The sequence below is a fragment of the Natator depressus genome, chromosome 14, assembly GCF_965152275.1.
Source record: "Natator depressus isolate rNatDep1 chromosome 14, rNatDep2.hap1, whole genome shotgun sequence".
Classification (NCBI taxonomy): Eukaryota; Metazoa; Chordata; order Testudines; family Cheloniidae; genus Natator; species Natator depressus.
Genome location: NC_134247.1, coordinates 38,809,361 through 38,835,538, shown reverse-complemented (window position 1 = coordinate 38,835,538; position 26,178 = coordinate 38,809,361). Strand labels below are relative to the sequence as shown.

The following is a 26,178-nucleotide window of genomic DNA, read 5'->3' as shown; positions in this document are numbered from 1 at the left end:
ACTTATCAAGCTCAGTCTTGAAGCCAGTTAGATTTTTTACCCCCACTGCTCCCCTGGAAGGCTGTTCCAGAACTTCACTCCTCCTCCGATGGTTAGAAATGTTGGCCAATATTTGAGCCTAAACTTGATGGCCAGTTTATATCCATTTATTCTTGTTTCCATCTTGAAGCTTAACTTAAAGAACTCCTCTCCCTCCCTGCTATTTGTCCCTCTGATGTATTTATAGAGGGCAATCATATCTCCCCTCAGCCTTCTTTTGGTTAGACTAAACGAGCCAAGTTCTTTGCGTCTCCCCTCATCAGGTAGGTTTCCCATCCCTCGGATCATCCTAGTAGCCCTTCTCTGCACCTGTTCCAGTTTGAATTCATCTTTCTTAAACATGGGAGACCAGAACTGCACACAGTATTCCAGATCAGGTCTCACCATTATCAGTGAGATGTGAGTCCAGCCAAAGATATCCCTCAGCTCTAAGGGTGTTTCATTGCAGCAAATGGGGAACATTTAGTGTCTGAAGAGAGAATTCTTAAAAGCCAAATGCAGGTGAGACAATGAAAATCAGCTGACCCAGTTCTCCTCTCAGCCCTGTTCAGAAAACGGGGCTGAGCTAGGGTAGCTGGCAGGAGAACGTCACTCAGTGTTTATGTTTTCACATTAATTTTGTATTTAGTGGCTGGCCTGGGAGATGAACTTTTTCCATCTCTGCTGGAAGAATCCTGATTCTGAGCCCTGCAGGGCTCCAGGGTACCTACCTAAAATGCCCTTTCGAGAACATAATTCAATAAATTCCCTTGGCAAAGCTTCAGTGGCTCAAAGGCTTGGTATTCGGTGGGCCCCCTGTGTAAGCAGCTAGATCGGATCTCAACCCATTTGCATACCCAGTAGCTGCAGCTCTGGCAGGGTGGGAAGAGCCTGTTTTCATCTAGATGCGGTATGAACTTTATTCACAGCTCTTAATGAGCTCTGAAAGCCCCTTGTCATAAGTCGTTGTCCCCTCCGTGTTCTCAGATAGTATCAGCTCCCACTGATGGTCTCAGGAAAAAAAGTCACAGGGTTAATTGGGATGCCCATGCATTTCAGCACAAGAGATTTTTACCACACCATAAGGATCAGAGGACATCTTGACTCAAGAGACACCAACTGACCCCTACAGGCATGTTTACTAATGTGTAACTGACCAAGGGCTGGGTTCTGAGCTCAGTGGCATCAGTGTGAGCTCTGATTATGTTCTCCCAGATCTCTTTCCGCTCTAAAGCATCCTGGAATCTGGTCAGGGCTGGTAGTTTGTCCCTTGCCCACAAGGGGCTACGTATTCTGATGTATTGCTGAGGGTTGGGGGAAAGGAGGAATGATCAGGACACATTTTTATTTATTTATTTATTTATTTATATTGTTTTTTTCATGGAAAATTTTGACCAGAATGAAGAGAGACAAGGTGGGCGAGGTAATACCTTTTAAGTGACCAACTTCTGCGGGTGAAAGAGACAAGCTTTCGAGCTACACCGAGCTCTTCTTCAGGTCTCTAAGTAAGCTCGAAAGCTTGTCGCTTTCACCAACAGTAGTTGGTCCAATAAAAGCTATCAGCACACCCACCTCGTCTCGCTACTATCCTGGGACCACCACGGCTACAACAACACTGCCAACGACAAGGATGGAAACATTTTTGTTTCTGTCAAATTTTTGGGTGGAAAATTTCGATTTTTGTAGGAAAAACCAAAACACTGAAAATGTCCGGCCAAGCCAGGAAAAAAAAATTGCTTTGGGGCCACAAAAATTTGGTGTTGGGGGCTTTCGGTTTTCTGAGAACAAGTCTTTGAAGAAAAGCCGACACTTTTAGTGAAAAGATTAATTTAACAGAAAACCCAGGCTTCCGCTGGAAATGAGTTTCCACGGAAAATTGTTGACCAGCCTCAGTGAAGATCCCAGGAGCTGACAGAGCTGGTGCCGGGTGCATCTGGGCAGCACCATGTCTCTTCCTGTGTGTGCAGTGGCTGAGGCAGGGAAGCAGCTCGGAAGAAGTAGCTGCCGGGTCTCTCTCTCCCTCCCACCCCCTGCCCTGCTGCTGCGGCTATAATGGGAGAACACTATGAGAGGAGGCTTAACGATAGAAACATGCCATATCTTCCAGGCAGAGACTCCAGAACAGTAACACGTAGCTCTTACTTAGCACTTTTCATCAGTAGAATTCCAAGCACGTCACAACCTTTGAAGTATTTCTCCTCCCAGCACCGCTGTGCAGCAGGGAAGTGCTATTTGTCCCCATTTCAGAGACGGGGAACTGAAGCCCAGAAAGGCTAAGTGATTAAAAGTTTGGTCAGTAGAGGTAATATACTTTGACATCTGTAAGGCTTTTGACTTGGTACCATGTGACATTTTGCTTAAAAAAACTAGATTGATAGAAAATTGACATGGTACATGTTAAATAATTGAAAAACTGGCTAACGGATAGATTGCAAAATGTAATGCTACACGAGGAATCATCACAGAGCGTGTGTGTGTCTAGTGGCATCCCACAGGGACTGGTTCTCTGCCCTACACTATTGAACATCTTTATCAGTGACCTGGAAGAAAATATAAAATCATCAGTGGTAAAAAGCTTGCGGATGACACAAAAATTGGGGTAGTGATAAATAATGAAGAGGATAGGACAACTGATTCAGAGAGATCTGCATCATTTGGTAAGCTGGGCTCAAGCAAACAATGTGTGTTTTAATACCACTAAATGTAAATGTATACATTCAGGAACAAAGAATGTGGGCCAAACTTCCAGGAGTTACTGCAGAGAATTCTTTCCCAGGTGTCAGGCTGGTGGGTCTTGCTCACATGCGCAGGGTCTAACTGAACACCATATTTGGGGTCGGGAAGGAATTTTCCCCCAGTTCAGATTGGCAGAGACCCTGGGGGTTTTTTTTGCCTTCCTCTGCAACATGGGGCACAGGTCACTTGCAGGTTTAAACTAGTGTAAAAGGTGGATTCTCTATCACTTGAAGTCTTTAAATCATGATTTCAGGACTTCAGTAACTCAGCCAGAGGTTAGGGGTCTATTACAGGAGTGGGTGGGTGAGATTCTGTGGCCTGCAACATGCAGCCCTAGCACAAGTAAGGTGATCGCCTTTGGCTTCAGTGGGACTGCATCCATTTCTTCTATGGGTGCAGCAGCCCCCCATATTCCATGTAACTGTGGAAAATCTTCTGCTAGAGTTCCAGCATTTAGTCCAGATTACATTTAATCAACCCAAGGAATGCTCTGCTATTACATAGAATACAGGGCATAAGCCAGAGGCTCATGCAGCTAACGCTCATGGATTTCATTGAGATATTCATCCTAAATGTTCCCTTTCTGAATTCCATTTTGATAAGGGGTTGGCACTACACAGGGGTCACTGGGGGCAGGGTGTGAAGGGGACAGGGCTGCATAGGGGTAAGTGAGGCAGGGTATGAGTGGGACGGGTCTGCAGAGGGGTCATTGAAGGCAGGGCATGAAGGGGAGGGGGCTGTGCAAGAGCCACGGCATCAGAATTCAGAAATGCCGTGACTGTAGAAATGCTATTTATACTGCATATAGAAATTATGAAGCTCATTTCTGTGTCTTTTGTCTTGAAATGTAAGGGCTGATTCTGCCATAAATGAAGGTGTGAGTTCAAGACAGTAGGTTTGCCCAGGGTTAATTAATATGGACGAATGATTCCGAATAGCAAATACGTTTGAAAAAATAGTTGGCTGTGATGGACACATCATCCAGACACGGAAGCAACATTGATCACCGGTAATGACTGCCGGAAAACTATTCCCATAGCTCTAACAGTAAGACAATGATATTTAGGGAGATTTATAAAAAATACACAGTCACTTTCACCTTTCAAAGTCCAATATTATTCTTTTTTCCTGCAGAGCAATAACTTTAATCATATTTATTTCTCTCTTCTTCCTTTCATAACCTCTCCCTGTGACGAAGTGGGACCGTTCTTAATGTTTCCTCTGAATAGTGTGGGGGTACCTCAGTTTCCCCTAGGCAGTTCTTAAGTATCTAGGTGGTGGGATAAGGGTGTGTGATCATTGCAGAGCCCTAGAGGGCAGGTGTGTGCAGGGGTCTGGACACAGAGAATGGCTGACACCCTGTTTCCTGGCCACTGATGGCCTGGCCCTTCCCCCCTGCAAGGTGAAAGCTAAAGGGTTGGAGAACAAAGGAATCAGGTGACTTCCTGGCCCGGGAAAGGAACAAAGCCCAGAGGAGGAGGGGCTGGAGAGAGTTTCAGTTTGGGGCTGCTGGGGAGTGGAGTGAAGTGCAGATGTGGTTGTCTGGCTCACTGCCCCCCAAAATGGACCCAGCTGAGAGGTCCCATTCTCTGCACCTACAAGCTCTGTTTTGGACCATGTTCCTGTCATCTAATAAACCTTCTGTTTTACTGGCTGGCTGAGAGTCACATCTGACTGCGGAGTTGGGGGGCAGGACCCTCTGGCTTCCCCAGGACCCCGCCTGAGCGGACTCGCTGTGGGAAGCGCACGGAGGGGCAGAGGATGCTGAATGCTCCAAGGTCAGACCCAGGAAGGTGCAAGCTGTGTGAGCTGGGTGTCCTGAAGACAGTCTGCTCCCAGAAAGGAGACTTCCCCAGAGTCCTGCCTGGCTTCGTGGGGAGCAGTAACAGAGCATCGCCCAGGGACACCGTGACACTCCCCCTTTGTAGAGCGTCTCCCAGGCAGGAAATGTCCAACCAAACCACGAGGTCTGAGTTCCTCCTCCTGGGATTCTCTGATGTTCGGGAGCTGCAGATTTTCCATTTCACAGTGCTTTTAGTCATTTACCTGGCAGCCCTGATGGGGAATCTTCTCATCGTCACAATCATAACCCTTGACCGCCACCTTCACACCCCCATGTACTTCTTCCTGGACAACTTATCCATCCTAGACCTCCGTTACATCTCAGTAACTGTCCCTAAATCAATGGCCAGCTCCCTAACCAACACCAGACGGATCTCTTTCTCTGGATGTGTCTGTCACCCAAGTCTTTTTGGTTGTGTGCTTTGCTGCTACAGAGATGGCCTTCCTCACGGTGATGGCATATGACCGCTCTGTAGCCATCTGCCTTCCTCTGCCTTACAGAGAAATCATGAACAGAAGTGCATGTGTCCAGATGGCAGCTGGTTGTTGGGTCAGCAACACAATCTATTCATTGTTTCTTACTGTTGATACCTTCAGGCTGCACTTCTGTGAGTCCAGTGTGATCAGTCAGTTCTTCTGTGACATCGCACAGCTGCTAAAGGTCTCCTGTACTAATATACATGACCATGAAATTTTGCTTCTTGTCTGTTGCTCAGTCTTTGGCTCCATGTTCATTATTTCCATGTTTGTGTCCTACATTCACATTTTCTCCACGGTGTTGAGAATCCCTTCTGCACAGGGCAGGTACAAAGCCCCTTCCACCAGCCTGCCCCACCTGATTGTGTGTTTGCTTTATTTATGAGCACCACCATGAGTGCCTAAATCAATGTCCTCGCTGTATCTGGACCTGCTGGCGGCCGTGTTCTATTCCGTGATGCCACCACGATTGAATCCCATGATTTACCGCCTCAGAAACAAGGCGATAAAACATGCTTTGGAGGAAATGATAGGAAGGATATTTGTCATGAAGAAAAATTAATCCCTCCCCCCTTGCTCCTAGAGATTGTCCAGATAACTCACATGATGGAATAAAGCCATTCCCATGTTTCACCATGACCAATTGACCATTTCAGACCCTCATAGATTACAAAGCTGAAAGGGACTATTTTGATCATCTAATCTGACCTGTTGCAGAACACAGGACAGAGAATTTCCCCCAGTGCTTCCTGCATCTAGCCAGTATTTTGTGGTTGAGGTAGAACATATATATATATATATATATAGAAAGACATCTTTGTTAATCTGTATCCCTACATGTGATTTAGGAGCTGTGTGTGTTGGTCTAAGAGAAGGGCTCAGACAGTTCCAACACCTTCCCCCACAAACTAGATACAGTCACAAAGCCAGTGATTGCAAGCCATTAAAGCTGAATGGGTCCAACCACCCAGAGAATGGCACACGCAAGATGGGATATAGCTGTAAGCAGTGTCAGGATGAGCTCCACCCTGACATCTGGTGGTGAGGTGTGGCAAGTTGTGGAAAAAAACTTCAGGGGCCGATCTCATTTGCATAGGCACACCCACCCCGCCTAGAATGAGGCCATAGCTGCCCAAATGGTCACTTTGGCTGCTGTGGGATCCCCAGTGTCTCTGTTATTGGGGCAGGAAGAATAAATTGTTATTACCCTGATTATGGGAACTGTGCTTGGAACTGTACTTGGCCTTTTGTTATGATGGAGGGACTCACCATCAACTAAGTGGCACTCGCTAGGCAAGGGTCATGGGTTCCAAAACTGTGTGAATTGAGAGAGGTTGGGGACAAGTATTAATACTTGGTGGTATGGGTCCCTTGGTGAGGGCCTTACATGCTAGTTGCACTTTCTCCTTTCTCTACTGTGGAATATCAGAGCTAATTTTGATTTCATTAGAAGTCTAGTTACAAGCTGCTGAGCTCACTTTGGGCTAATGGTGCACCAGCACTGAGGCTCCCCCACTACAAGCTGAATTCACCAAAGAGCTGAACCAACTAAGAGCTGAAATCACTGAGTGTTGTGTTAAGTAGTGGGGGAGCCTGAAGCTATATTGTGGAGCAGTTTGCAGGATGGCTGGAGTGCCTTGTGGACAGGCTGGTGGAGCAGTTCGTGGGATGGAGGGAGCTGCTTGTGGGCCGTGGAGTAGAGGGGAGCGGCTGGTGGAGCGGAGCGGAGCGAAGGCCTATGGAGCTGTGGGGCAGTCAGCTTCAGATCATGTAAGGTGCCTCTTACACCCGTCCCATCTCCACCCAGGTTGGGAGGTAAAGCTCCGCAGATAAACTTTCGAACTCTGGGGCTGCCCTGACCAGGGACAGAGACTTTTGGGTCATTGGACTTTTGGGACTTTGGGTGATTTGGGGTTGCTGGACTCAAGAACCAAAGGGAAAGGGGCATGCCCCAATTTGCTTGGGGTGGGGTTTTTTTTGCTCATGGGTTGTGTTATGAATCCTGTTGGTGGTGTTTCCCCAACATAATGTTTCTCTCTGTTATTAAAAGGCTTTTTGCTACACTCAGACTATGTGCTTGCGAGAGGGAAAGTATTGCCTCTTGGAGGCGCCCAGCGGGGGTGGTATATATTTGTCCCAGGTCACTGGGTGGGGGCTCGAGCCGGTTTGCATTGTGTTATTGGAATGGATCCCCTAGATATTGAACCTGGCCCTTGTTGCTGCCAACTCTGATGGTCAGAAGGGTTACATAGATGCCCCGGCTGGATATTCCAGCCTTCAGAGGCAGAAGGAAGCTTCCACACCACTGAGCAATACCGTACGTGGGTCCAGATGCACAGGGAGGATGGGGACTTTCAAAACCCCCAGATTTCTCTGGAAGAGGGAGACCGAATCACAGTGAAAATATGAGACCAGGCTGGGCCTCAGAAGCTTCTTGGCTTCCTAAGAGCATGTGAGTTGGTTCATGTCTTCTCCTGTAACTCAAGAGGGACCCATCACACTCAGCTTGCAGAGAAGCATACATTTAGATGGGACTAAATATAGTGTCATAGTTCCATAGAGTTTAAGGCCAGAAGGGACCATTAGATCATCTAGTCTGACCTCCTGTATGACACAGGACATAAAATTTCACCCGGCTAATCCCTGTATTGAGCACAATAACATGGGTAAGACTAAAGCATTTCAGTCCTTAGCAGACTGACCTTGTGTGAGCCAGTGATGAAGTCGGAATTTTTGCAATTTTGACAGAGCCACAGGCAGAGAACAAGAGAGACTGAGGTGTCACCAATGCCTGAGGCCCCTGCAACAGCAGGGAATTGATTAGGTGCAACGTGCCCAGATGATCCCAGCAGGTGACCCGGGCCCCAGGCTGCATAGGAAAGTGAAAATCCCCAAGGTCCCTGACAATCCGAGCTAGGGTGATTCCTTCCTCACCCCAAATCAGGTGATTAATCAGGCTTGAAGCATGTGAGCCAGACCCACCAGCCAAGCATCTAGAAAAAAGGATTTGCTGGGCAACCTCAGAGCACTGGTCCACCCCATCCAGTGCCCCAGTTCCAGCTTCAGAAGAAGGTGTGTGTGTATGTGTTGGGAGGGGGGGGGACGGACAGACTCAATCAGACGAATAGTGCATTGCGGGGGAAAGTCCTACCTGACCACTGTAGGTAAGCAGCTGAAGCCATGAAGCATGAACTTTGATTAGATGTGCTTAGGCTGTTTGTTCTTTTGAAAACTATTGTTAAAGGTTTGTTCCAATTGCTCAATAAAATACTTTGTTTTAAGATGGACGTCGGTTAATTTCACTGGCCACAGGTTCCTGGAATGAGGAAAAAGAGGTGCCTGAAAGCCAGTTGGACCTGCAGGGTGATAAGCGGTTGGTATGTAAGATAGAGTACCTAGATCCCAGTCTGACAGTGGAAGGAGCGTGAGATTCCACCCTGAGTCGGATGAGGGCAAGAGTCTCAACACCTGAGGTGGGTGTTTTCAGAGAGACCAAAAAGCAGCCTGAGGTGTCTCTAGCCCATAACCAGCCCTACCCTTGCCATAGCCATATGACAGTGTCACCTGTCAGGAAACTACTGCAGGTCCTAACAACAAGGATCCCGGGGACCAATTTCAAGTCATGAAAGATGAGATGTGGCCTAATACCCCTTGACTTCAAAGGGAGGAGATTAGGCGCCTGAGCAATTGCTCTAGGCACTGCTCAGCTAGGAAATGTCTGGAAAGGAAAGGCCCTTCTCATGATGTGGGCTTAGGATGTGGAAGGTTTGATGCCCCAGATTTCTCTCCTCAGTACTGCTTGTAACAGGACAATTCACAGAGTGAAGCACTCAGGGAGAAGTGAATGGGGCCAATTTCATCCAGTGGGTCTGCAGCAGACCCAGGAATTAAACCTACAACTCACAACCCACGCGGTCTGGCCGCCATGTCTTCTAACAAATCGGAGAAGCCCAAGTGATTGCCGTGGACACAGGGACTTTAGCTAGGGCATTTGGGGCTCCACCATTTGAGCCCAGCAAATGAGCTTTGTATCATCTGCAAACTTTATTAGCACACTCCCACTTTTTGTGCCAAGGTCAGTAATAAAAAGTTTAAATAAGATTGGTCCCCAAACTGATCCTTGAGGAACTCCACTGGTAACCTCCCTCCAGCCTGACAGTTCACCTTTCAGTAGGACCCGCTGTAGTCTCCCCTTTAACCAATTCCTTATCCACCTTTCAATTTTCATCTTGATCCCCATCTTTTCCAATTTAACTAATCATTCCCCATGTGGCACGATATCAAACGCCTTACTGAAATCTAGGTAAATTAGATCCACTGCGTTTCCTTTGTCTAAAAAATCTGTTACTTTCTCAAAGAAGGAGATCAGGTCGGTTTGGCACGATCTACCTTTTGTAAAACCATGTTGTATTTTGTCCCATTTACCATTGACTTCAATGTCCTTAACCACTTTCTCCTTCAAAATTTTTTCCAAGACCTTGCATACTACAGATGTCAAACTAACAGGCCTGTAGTTACCCAGATCACCTTTTTTCCCCTTTCTTAAAAATAGGAACTATGTTAGCAATTCTCCAATCATACGGTACAACCCCTGAGTTTACAGATTCATTAAAAATTCTTGCTAATGGGCTTGCAATTTCAGGTGCCAATTCCTTTAATATTCTTGGATGACGATTATCTGGGCCCCCCATTTAGTCCCATTAAGCTGTTTGAGTTTCGCTTCTACCTCAGATATGGTAATATCTACCTCCATATCCTCATTCCCATTTGTCATGCTACCATTATCCCTAAGATCCTCTTTAGCCTTATTAAAGACTGAGGCAAAGTATTTGTTTAGATATTGGGCCATGCCTAGATTATCCCTGACCTCCACTCCATCCTCAGTGTTTAGCGGTCCCACTTCTTCTTTCTTTGTTTTCTTCTTTTTTATATGGCAACAGAACCGTTTACTGTTGGTTTTAATTCCCTTTGCAAGGTCCAACTCTACTTGACTTTTAGCCTGTCTCACTTTATCCCTACATGTTCTGACCTCAATAAGGTAGCTTTCCTTGCTGATCCCTCCCATCTTCCACTTCCTGTATGCTTTCTGCTTTTTCTTAATCACCTCTCTGAGATGCTTGCTCATCCAGCTTGGTCTACAGCTCCTGCCTATGAATTTTTTCCCCTTTCTTGGGATGCAGGCTTCCGATAGCTTCTGCAGCTTTGATTTAAAGTAATCCCAGGCCTCCTCTACCTTTAGATCCATACATTCTTCAGTCCAATCCACTTCCCTAACTAATTTCCTTAATTTTTGAAAGTCAGCCCTTTGGAAATCAAAAACCCTAGTTGCAGATTTATTTTTGTTAATCCTTCCATTCAGTTTGAACTGAATTAGCTCATGATCACTTGAACCAAGATTGTCCCCTACAACCATTTCTTCTAGGAGGTCCTCACTACTCACCAAAACCAAATCTAAAATGGCATCCCCTCTAGTCAGTTCAGTAACTACTTGATGAAGGAATCCATCAGCTATCGCACCTAGGAAAATCTGAGCCCTATTGTTATTACTTGCACTCGTCCTCCAGTCTATATCTGGGAAGTTAAAGTCTCCTGCCCTGTCCTGACTGGCGCTTTGCTCTGTGTGCTCATGCCCTCTCCCATGCACTTGTGCCTCTCCCCTGTTTCAGTCTGAACTCCTGTCTCACTGCACCCTCCCCCCCCTTGCTATTATAACTCCCCCCCGCTCCCCTAGTGCAGCTAAAGGAGCTGGAATCCCATCCTGTGTCAATGACTGAAAACCACCCCCCCCCAAGCCCTTGCCTTCATAGGCCGCCCCATCCACGCCCCCCCCCCGCCCCCGGCGCCCTCCTCCCCTGCCTACAGCCTAGTGGGGAGGAGTGGTTGACCTGTTTCCCCTTTCCCCTCCATCCCTGCTCATTATGGCGGGGTACAAGGTGGGTGGAACCCCTCTGGCAGATCCCGCTGCCCATCCTCCACCTGCCCTCCCCGTCTCACCCTCTGGCCCCCACCTCAACCGCCGCTGCTGAACCATCTGCTACCGCCCCAGCTGGGGCACTGGCAGTGGCGGGCAATGGGGTGGACTCCACTGCTGCCATGTCCCTTGCCCCCTCCTATTCTGGGGGAGCCCCTCAGCTGGTGGGAAAGGCCAGTGCAAAAAGAAGGACAAGGGCCCCGCCACAAAGGCTAGGCCCTCCTGGGTGGGCACTGCTCCCTCTGCCGTGGCCCCACCACTGGCCGCGGCATCCCTCCCCATTGCCTCCTCCACCAGCACGGCGGGTGCCCCTCTCCTGGCCCCCAGGGCGTACGCTCAGGTAGTGGCGGCTCCCCCGACCTGCCGCTATGTCATCTCTCCCAGCCACTGTCTCTGTTACCATCTCTGGCAGCTGGGGCCCCTTCCCCACGGCACAGCGTCTGTTGCCTCCTGGTGCCCGCCTCACCCCATGTGGAGACCTACGTGCGGGCGTTGGCAAGGGTGGTGAGCCCACGGCCATTGTGGAGGCCTCCAAAATGTACGGGAAGGTCGTCTTCTTCCTAGCATAGGAGGCCGCCGCCCAGGAGGTGGTGGAGAAGGACCTGGTGGAAGCGGGGCGGGGGCGCGATGTTCGTCTCCCTGGAGCTGCTGTAGGACCTGGGTTTCCGAGTGGTCCTGACCTCCGTTCCTCCTTTCCTTCCCAATGCCGCCCTGCTACCCAATCTCTGCCCTGGGGAAACCCCTCTCTGTTGTTAGCCCTCTCTTGCTGGGCTGCAAAGACCCCACCCTCCATCACGTCCTCTCGTTCCACCGGCAGGTGCAGCTTCAACTGCCACCGGCGGCGTGTGACAGAGAGGCGCTCGAGGGGTCCTTTCTGATCCCCTACTAGGGGCCCGCTACCAGGTGCCTTACTCTATGGGGGAGGCCCGGTGCTGCCTCTGCCAAGTGATGGGGCACGTCTGGAGGGACTGCCCCTTGGACTGGCATGGAGGAGCGTCCGGGACCCCTGAGCCCAGGCAGGGCGCCAGCCCCATCATCACCGGCCCCCCAGGCTGCCCAGTGCCCAGAGCCACCCCTCCTCCTCCCCAGCCCACCACTGCTCCCACTCAGGTACTGGGGTCACCTCCCCCAATGCACGCAGATGAGCAGGAGGGCCCTGCCTCTGCTGTGTGCAGACTGGCAGGGCCTATGGAGGAAGGTGCGGTGGGATTACCACCGGGCATGGGAGAGGGCCCACCCCAGGGGGAATCTTCCCTCACCCATGCCGCCCCACCACTACCTCCCCAAGCTCCCGTGCCACCGCCCCTGTCCCCCGGCCTGACCCCTGTCCACCAGCCCACTGATGATACCATGGAGGGCTGAGTCCAAATGCAGGGGAAGCAGGGCAGGTGGAAGGCTCGAGTTCTGCTCCTCCCATCTGATGTGGAGGCCCCCCAAAAGACCAGGAAGGGGGGCACCAACACCGAGCCTTCTGCCTTGCCCCCAGGTGAATCGCACCTGCTGGAGCCAGCTGGGGACGACGTGGCAGCAATGGAGGGTAGCACCGCCTCTTCTCCAGAGTCCCTCCTCGAGGGGGCCTCCGATGGAGCCCCTCCTGCCCCCTTGCCACCTAAGGCCCCTGCAAGCCCTGAGGTGAGTGTCGCTTCAGGTGCTGGCGAAGAGGTCCTCGGGGTGGTGGATGGTGATTTCCTCTCCATCTTTGAGGAGATTGAGGTCCGAACCCAATCACCCAGGGGGAGGAGGACCCCTCTGCCAGCGGTCCTCAATCTGGGCTACCTCACACCGGCCCCCCTCTCCCCATGCTCCCTCCCCCTGACTGCTGCTTCTGCTCCCGCCTCCAAGGAACCCATGGACTCTTCCACCAGCCTGGCCTCAAATGGCACCCCACTAACAGCTACTGAGCCTATTGAGGCGACGGCCAGCGCCACGTGGCCGGGACTGAGTCACCAGGGGTATCTCTCACTGATGCGGGGCAGCTGACCTCCTTCCCGGGTGGGGGCCCCACGGCTGCTTCCCCACCTATCGATGCTGTGGCCGCAACGCCTGCCTTGGAGCTCCAGACGAGTGTTGTTGAGGATCCCCCTTCCCACTCCACAGACCCCTGAGCCCAGCCAAGAGGTTCCACCCCCCAGTGGCTTGGCTGCTGGGGCCCATGATCCCACCTCCACCCTCCTCCCCGACCCTGCTTCTAATCCCTGATGCTGACCCCGCCCCCCTCCACCGCCCGTGCTGCTATTGCCGCCCCTGGGGCCGTCTCCTTCCCTTTCCAAAGGATGACCCCCAGAGAGCGGCCTTTGTGTTCCCCTGTCCCTACCCACTAGGGGCTGCTATTTTCCCTCCGCCCCCCCCAGTGAGCCGGGGTCTGAGGTGGGCTGCGTGGCACTGGCACATCGGGCGCCACTCTGGGGTTCCGCCCCCTGCCAGCCTGTCTCGGTAGGCCGCGGGGCTTCGACGGGGGCCCCGCCGGAGGACGGCTGGGGGCCAGTGGCCCTGCCCCCCCATATGCGGTGAGAAGAGCTGCGGGAGTTTCTCAAAGATGTCCGTGGGTCCTGCAACAAGGTGCAACTCGCTCTCCAGCGATGGGAGGATTTCCATCAAAGCCTCAGGGCCATGAGGGCCCTCATGGGGGAGGCTAAAGGGACTGGGAGGCAGTCTGCTTCGGCCTACCAGTGGGTCCGCAGCTTCCATGACTCTTTACTCACCTGCGGGGTGGGTCCCAGTTTGCTGCATGGCCCAACAGGAGCCGTGCACATTTCTGCCGGCAAGGATCCCCCCCAGCCCTCCCCATGGCACCCATCATCTTTGCAACACTAAATGCCCCGGGCTGTAGGATGGGTCTCCACAGGTGCCAGGTGCTCTTATTCCTTTGGGAGGGGGGTACTCTGTGGTTTTCCTGCAGGAGACCCATATGGATCCAGCTGCCGAAGCAAGTTGGGGGCTGGAGTGGGGGGACAGGGTCTATGTTAGCCACCTTACAGTTCGTACGGCTGGAGTGGCTACACTATTCTCCCCCAACCTACGGGGGTCACTGAGGCTGTGCCGGGCCACCTGCTGCACCTCCAGGTCCTCGTTAACATTTATGCCCTGACATTGGGCCCGGAGTGGCTGATCTTTTATCAGCATGCGTCCTCCGCCTTCCTTGGCTCTTTGGATCCTCATGAGTGCCTGATCCTGGGCAGGGACTTTAACACCACCCTCGATGAGTGGGCCGCCGCAGACGTCCTCCAGGAGATTGTCGCCTGGTGGATCTCTGGCACAACCACCACCTGGATGATGTCTCGATGTTCACCTTTGTCCGGGTGGAGGCCCATTGGTCGCACCACTCCCGGTTGGACCGCATTTACTTTTCACATTGTCATCTTTCACAAGCTCACTCCTCCAGCATCCGTCCGGCCCCATTCTCGGATCACCATCTAGTGACTGTGACGGCCTCTCTCAGCGCATAGAGGCTGGGGCCGGCCTATTGGCATTTTAATAACAGCTTTGTGGAGGATGTGGGCTTTGTGGCATCCTTCCAGGGTTCTGGCTGGCCTGGCGAGGGCAGAGGCACACCTTTCCCTTGACGCGGGGATGGTGGGACGTGGGGAGGGTGCGCGTCTGGCTCTTCTGCCGCGACTACACCCAGGGCGCCAGCCGACTGAGGGATGTGTCAATAGAGCAGTTGGAACGGGAGGTCTTAGAGCTAGAGAGGTGTCTGGCCGCCAGCCTTGAGGATCTATCCCTCTGCAGAGCATGCCGGGAGAAGAGGGAGGAGCTCCGGGCCCTCGAGGACCATCGGGCTCGGGGCGCCTTTGTCCGATCCTGCCTCCGCCCCCTTTGGGAGATGGATCACGGCTCCCACTTCCTCTACACCCTAGAGAAACAGAGGGGGGCCAAGAAGCACGTCACCTGTCTCCTGGCAGAGGATGGCACCCCCTTCACCGATCCAGCGGAGATGTGCGGGAGGGCCAGGGCCTTCTACGTGGGCCTTTTCTCCCCACGGCCGTGGCGGCGGCCTCTAAGATGTTTGGGAAGGTGGTGTTCTTCCTGGTGTCAGAGGCAGCTACCCAGGAGGCGGTGAAGAGGGGCTTGGTGGTGGGGGGCATTCATGTCCCCCTTGAGCCTTTGGAGGACCTGGGCGTACGGGTGGTGTTCTCCTCTGTTCCTTCCTTCCTCCCCAATGCCACCATTTTGCTATTCCTCTCCACCCTGTAGAAGCCCCTGTCCGTCCTTATCCCCTTCCATTGGGCTGTAAGGACCCTGCACTCCACCACATTTTATCGTTCCGCTGGCAGGTGCAGGTTCACTGGCGGCACATGACAGAAAGGCTCTGGAGGGGTCCTCTCTGGTGCCCCATCGAGAGTCCCAGTACAGGGTCTACTATTGACATTTAAATAACAGCCTGCTGGAGGATGTGGGCTTTGTGGCATCCTTCCAGGAGTTCTGGCTGGCCTGGCGAGGGCAGAGGGGCACCTTTCCCTCAACGCAGCAGTGGTGGGAGGTGGGGAAGGTGCGCGCCCGTCTCTTCTGCCGTAGTCACACTTGGGGAGCCAGCCAGCAGAGGGATGTGGTGATAGAGCAGTTGGAATGGGAGGTTTTAGGGCTGGAGAGGTGTCTGGCTGCCAGCCCCAGGAATCTACCCCTCTGTGGAGAGTACTGGGAGAAGCGAGAGGAACTCCGGGCTCCTGACGATCTTCGGGCCCGGGGTGCCTTTGTTTGATCCTGCAGGAGATGGATCTTGGCTCCCGCTTCTTCTATGCCCTGGAGAAGAAGAGGGGGGCTAAATAGCACGTCATCTGCCTCTTGGCGGCTGATGGCACCCTCCCCCCAGATCCAGTGGAGATGCACGAGAGGGCTCGGGCCTTCTATGATAAACTTTTCTTCCTGGATCCAACTAACGCCGATGCCTGCGGAGTGCTTTGGGATGAAATCCCGACGGTCAGCACTGGCGACTGGAACCGGCTGGAGCTGCCTCTCGCTCTGGCTGAGTTCTCGGAAGCCCTCCATCTCATGCCCACCAATAAATCTCTAGGCATGGACGGGCTGACCGTGGAGTTCTACTGCGTGTTCTGGGACATCCTCGACCAGGACGCTGTCACTGTCTGGGCCGAGTCCTTGAAGCGCGGGGTCCTCCCCCTCTCGTGCAGGCGAGCGGTGCTTGCCTTGTTGCCAGAGAAGGGGGACCTCCACGATCTCTGGAATTGGCATCCCGTCTCGTTCCTCAGCAGTGACTACAAGGTCATGGCAAAGGCCATCTCGCTGCGGTTGCGGTCCGTGCAGGCGGACGTGGTCCATCCTGACCAGACCTACACCGTCCCGGGCCAGACCAAGTTCAACAATCTTTATCTGGTCCGGGATCTCTTGTAGCTTGGGTGTAGGGATGGTCTGTCGTTCGCCCTCCTGTCGCTGGTTCAGGAGAAGGCGTTTGACCGGATGGACCACGGGTATCTCCTGAGCACTCTGCAGGCATTCGGCTTTGGGCCCCAGTTTGTGGGGTTTCTCCAGGTGCTGTACGCTTCCGCAGAGCGTTTGGTCAGGCTCAACTGGACCCTGATCGTACCTGTCAGCCTCGGGCAAGGAGCGTGTCAAGGCTGTCTGCTGTCAGGTCAGCTGTATACTCTGGCCATTGAGCCCTTCCTCCGTCTCCTTCGTAAGGGGCTGATGGGGTTGGTGCTGTGTGAGCTGGTCCTGGTGGCGTATGCTGATGACGTGCTTCTTGTGGTCCAGCACGCAGAAGACCTGGTGCGGGTGGAGGCTTGCCAAGCTGCTTATTCAGCAGCCTCCTCCGCCCAGGTCAACTGGGTCAAGAGCTCTGGCCTGGTGGTTGGGGCCAGGTGGCGGGCGAGCTCCCTCCCACCTGCGCTTCAGGTCATCCAGTGGAGCGCAGGTCCGCTGCTCTATCTTGGTGTTTACTTTTCTGCCCCACATCTTTTGGCCGGGACAGCTCTGGGTCTCTGCAGGGGTTCTCCATCTCCCCCTGGAGGAGGGAGGACAGGGCCTGACGTGTATGCACACGCAAGTCCATGTCTTCCCCCTCCAGGCCCTGCAGACTCCTTTATAGCGCAGGGGGCTCGGCGTGGAGCACGTTGGCGCATGCCTTCCTCCGCCACCTGCAAGGGCTCCGATATGACTGGCATCTTTTTTCTCCATCCGAGGAGTCTTCCATGAGACCTCTCCAAGCTGCCGGTCTTCTACCAGGACCTCCTCCGGGCCTGGAGGCTGCTTTCAGCGACCAGGTCCTTTCTGGCCACTGAGGGGGTAGATCTCCTCACGGAGCTCCTGCTACACAATCCTCATCTTTGTGTGCAGGTGACGGAGTCCCCCTTGGTGAGCTGGAGGTTGGTCCTGGCGGGAGTCACCAAGATTGGAGACCGCCTGGACTACAGCCTGGGGGGTTGTGTGGATCCCCTGGTGCTCAGTCGGCACATGGGTCTCTCCACCCTTAAACCCCCCCAGCGCGTTCTCCAGGAGGTGGAGACAGCCCTATCCCCTGCAGCTCAGGCTTTCCTTGAGTGGATCCTGTGAGAGGGTGCACCCTGCCCACCCCTCAATCCAGGCCCTCTGGATCTTTCCATCGGCTCCCTGCCCCGTGAACCTTCCCAGCCTCCCCCTCCTCGTACCCTGAGCTGGCTGCGTGTCTTGCAGCCAGTCTGTTTTCAAACCGCGCCAAGAGACCATCTATACATGCTCGTGTTGCATATGCTTCATTTCCCCACCCTCGTGTCCCGCCCAGATACCAAGTGGCAGGACCTTTTACCAGCAGTGGAGGGTGGGGAACCCCGGTGGGCCAGTTTATATTCCATCTTAGTCCCATGGCCTGCTGGGGATATCAGCTGGTGGCTCCTCCATGGAGCTGTGAGCACGGGGGTGTACTTGGCGTGGTTCACTTCTGTCCCTGAAGCTTGTCCCTTTTGTGGCATGAGTGAGACCCTGGTGCACGCGTGCCTTCGGTGCGCCAGGCTGCAGCCCCTTTTCCGGCTGCTCCAGAACCTCTTATTGAGGTTCTGGCTGCACTTCTCCCCACACTTGTTTATTTATGCACACCCGATGCGAGGCCCCATGAAGTTGTGGGACCACCTCGTCAACCTCCTCCTGGCCATGGCCAAGGTGGCCATTCAAAACACCAGGGAGAGGAGGTTGGTGGGCAGGGGGGAAGGCTGCGACTGTGGGGCTGTTTTTCATTCCTTTATCCGTTCAAGTATCTGGGCAGAGTTCCTCTGGGCAGCGTCCGCTGGCTCTCTCGATGTCTTTGAGGAGCAACGGGCGCTGTCCGGGTTCTCTGCTTGGTGTCCCCTTCTGGTTCCCTAGTTTTGGCCCTTTAACCTCCACGTCTGTTCCCGTTATTGCATTTGTTGTCCCCCGAACTCAATTGGGTTCTGGGTTTAGTAGCCCCTCCCTAGGCTGAAGGAGGGACTTTTAGCAGTGGGCTAGCTAGCGCTCGCCCACATCCCAGTGCTCAAAAGGACTGCTCACTTATATCCTTCTGGTCTGAGTCAATCACAGTGGTTATACAAAACAAATTCCTGATTCAAAATGCGTTATGTATTGTACACTAATCAATAAAATTCCTAATTTTTGCATGAATTTTCTAGTGTGCTTGTCATGAGTCTAAGCAGTCTGAGATTTCTGTATTCCAAACCCCAAACCATATTTAACTATTTAATGTTGTACAGTGACAAGGTCATGTTAACAGCTTTGACTCTGTGGGCTTGTTGATTCCATTAAAATTGACAACATTTCCTAGCAGCTATAATATGGAATAGACCATACATGGTCAAAGGTAAGAAATGAGAGTTTGTGTTCTTAGGCATCTAGAAGGCAGAGGACGTAAGGAATGGGAAAGGTGTGGTGATGCTGTTCAGTAGCCAATGGATAGCAGCAGAAATGGAAGGGCAAGAAAGGGGAAGTCATATTGCCAAGTGACCAGCAGAGGGAAGTGGAAAGAGGTAAAGCTGTATAATAGAGACTAGAAGGCATCAGTGTAAATGGCAAGAAAAGAACTTTGTGGAGCAATGGACCTCTATGCTATGTAGAAAGAAAAGGAGTACTTGTGGCACCTTAGAGACTAACCAATTTATTTGAGCATAAGCTTTCGTCAGCTACAGCTCACTTCATTGGATGCATACTGTGGAAAGTGTAGAAGATCTTATTATATACACACAAAAAGCATGAAAAAATACCTCCCCCCACCCCACTCTCCTGCTGGTAATAGCATATCTAAAGTGATCACTCTTCTTACAATGTGTATGATAATCAAGTTGGGCCATTTCCAGCACAAATCCAGGTTTTCTCACCCCCGCCCCCCAACACACACACAAACCCACTCTCCTGCTGGTAATAGCTTATCTAAAGTGAGCACTCTCCTTACAATGTGTATGATAATCAAGGTGGGCCATTTCCAGCACAAATCCAGGGTTTAACAGGAACGTCTGGGGCGGGGGGGGGGGTAGGAAAAAACAAGGGGAAATAGGTTACCTTGCATAATGACTTAGCCACTCCCAGTCTCTATTCAAGCCTAAGTTAATTGTATCCAATTTGCAAATGAATTCCAATTCAACAGTTTCTCGCTGGAGTCTGGATTTGAAGTTTTTTTGTTTTAATATTGCGACCTTTAGGTCTGAGATCGAGTGACCAGAGAGATTGAAGTGTTCTCCGACTGGTTTATGAATGTTATAATTCTTGACATCTGATTTGTGTCCATTTATTCTTTTATGTAGAGACTGTCCAGTTTGACCAATGTACATGGCAGAGGGGCATTGCTGGCACATGATGGCATATATCACATTGGTGGATGTGCAGGTGAACGAGCCTCTGATAGTGTGGCTGATGTTATTAGGCCCTGTGATGGTGTCCCCTGAATAGATATGTGGTCACAGTTGGCAACGGGCTTTGTTGCAAGGATAGGTTCCTGGGTTAGTGGTTCTGTTGTGTGGTATGTGGTTGCTGGTGAGTATTTGCTTCAGGCTGGGGGGCTGTCTGTAGGCAAGGACTGGCCTGTCTCCCACCTGCGGAAGTGAAGAAACAGACTGATAGAGCCAGAAGAGTTCCCAGAAGTCACCTACTACAGGACAGGCCTAACAAAGAAAATAACAGAACGCCACTAGCCATCACCTTCAGCCCAAAACTAACACCCCTCCAACGCATTATTAGGGATCTACAACCTATCCTGAAGGATGACCCAACACTCTCACAAATCTTGGGAGACATGGCTAAATGTGAATGTCTACATCTAGGAACAAAGCATGTAGGACATACTTGCAGGATGTGGAACTCTATTGTGGGAAACAGTGATTCTGAAAAAGATTTGGCGGTCATGGTGGATAATCAGCTGAACATGAGCTCCCAGTGTGATGCTGTGCCAAAAGGACGAATGCAATTCTTGGATGCATAAACAGGAAAAAGACTATGTCCAGTTCTCGTGTCAACAGTTCAAAAAGGATGTTGATCAATTGGAAAGGGTTCAGAGAAGAGCCATGAGAATGATTAAAAGTTTAGGAAGCAAGCCTTATAGTGACAGACCCAAGGAGCTCAATCTATTTAGCTTAACAAAAAGAAGGTTAATGGGTGAATTAACCACAGTCTATAAATTCCTTCATGGTCTCTTCAGTCTAGCATAGAAAGGGATAACACCATACAATGGCTGGAAGTTTAAGCTAGGCAAAATCAGACTGGAAATTAGGCGTACAGTGAGAGTAATTAACTTTTGGAGCAATTTACTAACGGTCATGGTGGATTCTCCATCACTGAGAATTTGTCAATCAAGATTGGATGTTTTTCTAAAAAATCTGCTCTACAAATTATTTTGGAGAAGGTCCAAGTCCTGTGTTATACGGAAGGTCAGATGATCACAATGGTCCCTTCTGACTTTGGAATCTATGCATCAATGAATTCAATGAGTTTAGGTGCCTTGGTGTTTTTGAAAATCCCACTACATGCCTAAATACCATTTAAAATCTGGCCCTGGGTGACTTGAGAGCCTAAATCCAATTTTCAAAAGAGCTTTAATCTTTCAGAGCCAGATTTTCAAAAGTATGAAGATGTCTAAAGCTTCAGATAGATGCTCAGTGGGATTTTCAAAAACACCTAACCAGATTAGGTGCCTAACCTGCTTAAGCATTTTTGTCAGTCTGCACCGTTGACATCTAAACACTTTTGAAACTCTAGCTCTTACGCTCCTAAGCAACTTACATGATTTTGTAATGGGATTTAGGCTTCTATATCATGTAGGCACTGTCATAAATATAAAGGGAAGGGTAACCACCTTTCTGTATACAGTGCTATAAAATCTCTCCTGGCCAGAGGTAAAACCCTTTCACTTGTAAAGGGCTAAGAAGCTAGGATAACCTCGCTGGCACCTGACCAAAATGACCAATGAGGAGACAAGATACTTTCAAAGCTGGAGGGGGAGGAACAAAGGGTCTGTCTGTCTGCGTGATGCTTTTGCCGGGAACAGATCAGGAATGCAGCTCAGAACTCCTATAAAAAGTTAGTCAGTAGTCTAGCTAGAAATGCATTAGATTTCCTTTTGTTTAACAGTGGGTAAAATAGTCTGTGCTGAATGGAATGTATATTCCTGTTTTTGTGTCTTTTTGTAACTTAAGGTTTTGCCTAGAGGGATTCTCTATGTTTTGAATCTGATTACCCTGTAAGGTATTTACCATCCTGATTTTACAGAGGTGATTCTTTTACCTTTTCTTTCATTAAAATTCTCCTTTTAAGAACCTGATTGCTTTTTCATTGTTCTTAAGTTCCAAGGGTTTGGGTCTGTGTTCACCTGTACAAATTGATGAGGATTTTTATCAAGCCTTCCCCAGGAAAGGGGATGTAGGGCTTGGGGGGATATTTTGGGGGAAGACATCTCCAAGTGGGCTCTTTCCCTGTTCTTTGTGTAACATGCTTGGTGGTGGCAGCATAGGGTTCAAGAACAAGGCAAAGTTTGTACCTTGGGGAAGTTTTTTAACCTAAGCTGGTAGGAATAAGCTTAGGGGGTCTTTCACGCAGGTCCCCACGTCTGTACCCTAGAGTTCAGAGTGGGGAAGGAACCTTGACAGGCACCCTTGAAAACTGTACCTGTGATGTCTAACAATCCATGTAACAAAGCTTCTCCTGAATTATGGTCTCTTGTATCTTGACAGATGGAGCCTGTGACTGGAATAGAGAAGGAAAACCAGTCCAGGATACAGGAATTTATCCGGTAGTCAATATTTGCAGATCTCTCTTTTTGTGGTGTTTACCATGATGTATGTCCTGAGAGTTGCAGGAAATGTTGCCATCCTAGTCCTAGTGAGGGCCAGCCATCAACTCCGCACCCCCATGTACTTCTTCCTTTGCTACCTCTCCTTGCTGGAGATATGATACACCACAGCCTGTGTTCCCAAGACCATTGCGATTTTCCTGGGGAAAAGCAGAACCATCCCCTTTAGTAGCTGCATCCTGCAGATGTACTTCATTTTCTCCCTGGGGGGCACAGAATATTTCCTCTTCTCTGCCATGGCCTATGACTGCTATCTGGCTATTTGCTATCCATTGCACTATAGCACCATCATGAACAGCAGCTCTTGTCTGCTCAGCTGGCCCTTGGCTCCTGGGTGTGTAGTTTCCTGGCTATTTCTATCCCAGAATCTCTGATAGTTAGGTTGTCCTTCTGTGGCACTAATCTCATTACTCGTTTCTCCTGCAGCATAGATTCCTTAATAATTCTGTCCTGCACAGACACCTATGTGATTGAGATGGCAGCTTTTATCATCTCGATCATCGTCATCCAGGGATTATGTTCAATAACTCTGGTCTCCTACATTTATACCCTCTCCACCATACTGAGAATCCCGTCAGCCCAAGGCCAGCAAAAGGCCTTTTCCACTTGCTCTTCCCCTCTCACTCTTGTGATTATATGGTACAGCTCCACCGTCTTCCTGTATGTCAGGCCTTCCAGACAGAATGCCTTGGACATGAACAAGACTGTCAACACTTTGAATACTATTGTAACTCCGCTCTTCAACCTCTTCATTGACAGTCTGAGAAACAAAGAGGTGAAGGAGGCTTTATGGAAGCTATTCAGTGGGACATGAAGTTGTTTTTGAATGGCTTAGATGTTACTGGGTCCGATTCTCAGCCTGTGCTCATGTTCCCTTTGGTAGTAACTGTCCTTGTTGTTGTTCTTTTAATCCTGGTTCCAATTTTACATTTACAACTTTTGTATTTGGGTAAAATGTTCAGAAGTGCCTAAGGGCCAGATTTGCAAAGGAATTTAGGCACCTAAAGATTCAGATAGGCCCCTAAATACCATTAAAGATCTAGCTTCTAGGAACTAAATCATCCCAGCCAGGGCTTTGTCAAGCCTGACCTTAAAAACTTCTAAGGAAGGGGGTTCCACCACCTCCCTAGGTAACGCATTCCAGTGTTTCACCACCCTCCTAGTGAAAAAGTTTTTCCTAATATCCAACCTAAATCTCCCCCACTGCAACTTGAGACCATTACTCCTTGTCCTGTCATCTGCTATCACTGAGAATAGTCTAGATCCATCCTCTTTGGATCCACCTTTCAGGTAGTTAAAAGCAGCTATCAAATCCCCCCTCATTCTTCTCTTCCGTAGACTAAACAATCCCAGTTCCCTCAGCCTCTCATGTCATGTGTTCCAGACCCCTAATCATTTTTGTTGCCCTTCGCTGGACTCTCTCCAGTTTTTCCACATCTGTCTTGTAGTGTGGGGCCCAAAACTGGACACACTACTCCAGATGTCACCAATGTCGAATAGAGGGGAATGATCACATCCCTTTATCTGCTGGCAATGCCCCTACTTATACACCCCAAAATGCCATTGGCCTTCTTGGCAACAAGGGCACACTGTTGACTCATATCCAGCTTCTCGTCCACTGTCACCCCTAGGTCCTTCTCTGAAGAACTGTTGCCTAGCCATTCGGTCCCTAGTCTGTAGTGGTGCATTGGATTCTTCTGTCCTAAGTGCAGGACTCTGCACTTGTCCTTGTTGAACCTCATCAGATTTCTTTTGGCCCAATCCTCCAATTTGTCTAGGTCCCTCTGTATCCCATCCCTACCCTCCAGTGTATCTACCACTCCTCCCAGTTTAGTGTCATCATCTGTTGATGGGAACTGTTGATATTAATGGGTGATAGACAACCTAGATGCTTTTGAGAATCCCACTAGGTTCCTAAATACCTTTACATATCTTGCCCTTGATGCCTGACTTATTTGTATTTTTGTATATTTGTATCTAGACCAGTCTTATCATCAAAGTGTAAATAAACTTTAACTTTCACCTTTGTATCCTCCTACCTTTTGGAAAGTGTTTTACTTATTAAGGCTGGGGATTTCAAAGGAGTGTAAAGACGTAGGCTGGGTTTAACAAAGGAACCTGAGAGAATTTCAATAGAATTTTTGCGCCTATGTCCCTTTGGCCTCTTTGGAAGTCCCAGCCCTAATTAGAGCTGGTTGGAATTTTCATTGTAGAGGAAATTCCAATATTTTGAAATTGGTTTTTATCCCAAATCTGGATGAAAATTTAAAACTTGCTGATACAGACTAATACGGCTACCACTCTGAAACTTGTATTTAGCTGTGACACCTGTCCCAGACCCGAAGAAGAGCTCTGTGTAAGCTTGGAAATTTGTCTCTCCCAACAACAGAAATTGGGCCAATACAATATGTTACTTCACCCATTGCTCGGAAAACGCCACCAACGAGATGACATAGGGGCACGCCCAATAAAGGAGAAAACACTGACAACACTGTCTACCCAAACACTCAGCATCTCCCCAGGCAGAGGAACCAGAATGGAGATGGGGGGGCAGGGGGCCATGGCCCCATCACTTTTAAAAGTGGGAGGGGTATGTTCTCCCACTTTTTACTGGCCTTAAGGGTGAGCGATGGTGGGGAGGGGGCAGAGAGGAGCAAGCATGGGGAAGGGCCCTGGGGGGAAGAGGCGGCACGAGGGTGGGGCCTTGGGGGAAGAGGCCGTGTGGGGGTGGGACCTTGGTTCAGGTGTCGGTGCCCCCCCCACACTTCTAGGGAGCTTCCAGCGCGCCTGTCCCCAGGCACTCCCACCTCATAAAGAAACAAATCAATCCACCAGTAAAAAAAAAACAAAAAAAACCCGTAAAATAAAATTAAAAAAACCTGAGAAAGAAGCAAGAACCAAAGAACTGCACTGATACCACAATCATATTTTTTACCCTGAGGGGAAGAACAAAAAAAGGAATGGAGTCTCTGGCTCCTCAGGGTCTACTAGGGGTTTTGCTATTGCTACTGATTTTATGTGGAAGGTGCTCAGATAGCATGGTGATGGGTACAGTGTGGATCTTACGATAGATAGATTAGATTAGATAGAACAAACTCCTGCAAGTCCTTCTTACATGGGATTATGGTTGGCACCTGACACAGGGTAGGACTCTGCACTTAAATAGGTCCCCTGTGTCTTTGTCATGTGCTAAAATTAAGACTTCCAGACCCACCAGCCATGCCCCCGCCCTCCCCGCCCCCATCACTTCCAGACTCCGTATACAGCAAAAGACTTGTTCCATGCAGCAGGGCCTGTAGGTGAAAGGCAACAAAAATCAAAGGCCCCAGACTTCAGTCTTGATTTCTCTGAGTGATTTCTCTTCTTTCTTCAGCAAAGTAACATGCACCTTTCTCAGGTAGGAGGAGAGCTGCCATGAACAAAGAGTGATAGACGGCTATTGAGCAAGCCCAGGCTTCTGAAGTCACCATGTCAATATTTACCCAGACAGCAAAACACAGAGTTCATGATCTGATGCTGCCATATCCCACTCTGTCACACCAGCAAACAGACACCCAAAAGCCATCATACCCCAAGCAAAGTTTTGACCCCAAAAAAGGAGAAGAACCAGAGACTCCATGAAGTCCACTGGGTACTTTCTAATGGCTACTGATTTTATGTGGAAGGCACTCAGATAACATGGTGAGGGGTGGCAGTATAAAAGCATGAGATCGATAGATTTTCATCTTACTTATACTGGTATAAACCTGGAAGAACTCCACTGACTGAGTGGAGTTAGTGTGGATTTACCACTATACATACAGCATTTTGCAAAAAAAAATCACACACCATATTCTTATGGGGACAGTAATGTCATCAGTTGATTGTATTTGCTAAAAAAACACAGATAAAACCATGTTCA

General features: G+C 50.2%; 2 pseudogenes; both read left to right on the top strand.

Annotated features, from left to right (window-relative positions):
• Nucleotides 1-4,701: 4,701 nt before the first annotated feature.
• LOC141998035 (olfactory receptor 14C36-like) lies at nucleotides 4,702-5,635 on the top strand (annotated as a pseudogene).
• Nucleotides 5,636-22,158: 16,523 nt separating this feature from the next.
• On the top strand, nucleotides 22,159-23,091 carry LOC141998034 (olfactory receptor 6F1-like; annotated as a pseudogene).
• Nucleotides 23,092-26,178: the final 3,087 nt, after the last annotated feature.